The sequence below is a fragment of the Trypanosoma theileri genome (assembly GCF_002087225.1).
Source record: "Trypanosoma theileri isolate Edinburgh chromosome Unknown TM35_Tth_4_V1, whole genome shotgun sequence".
Lineage (NCBI taxonomy): Eukaryota > Euglenozoa > Kinetoplastea > Trypanosomatida > Trypanosomatidae > Trypanosoma > Trypanosoma theileri.
The window spans coordinates 528,944-529,171 of NW_021639846.1; positions in this window are offsets into that span (position 1 = coordinate 528,944).

Below are 228 nucleotides of genomic sequence, written 5' to 3' on the forward strand. Positions count from 1 at the left end.
CTTTCTTTTCTATTCTCTATTATACTGCTTATTGTAGTGTTGTTGGTGTAAAGCCTCCGAAAGAGTCATTCCCCGTCGTTTTCCAGAGGGTGGGGTAATGTAGTATCGATGGCGAGATTGAGCAGTCGTGATGGCATTTTCTGTTATTTCTATGGTATGGTAGAATAGTATACATGGTGTTTACTCCCCTTGCGTACAGTTCTTTTATTGTTTTCTGTGTGTGTGTGT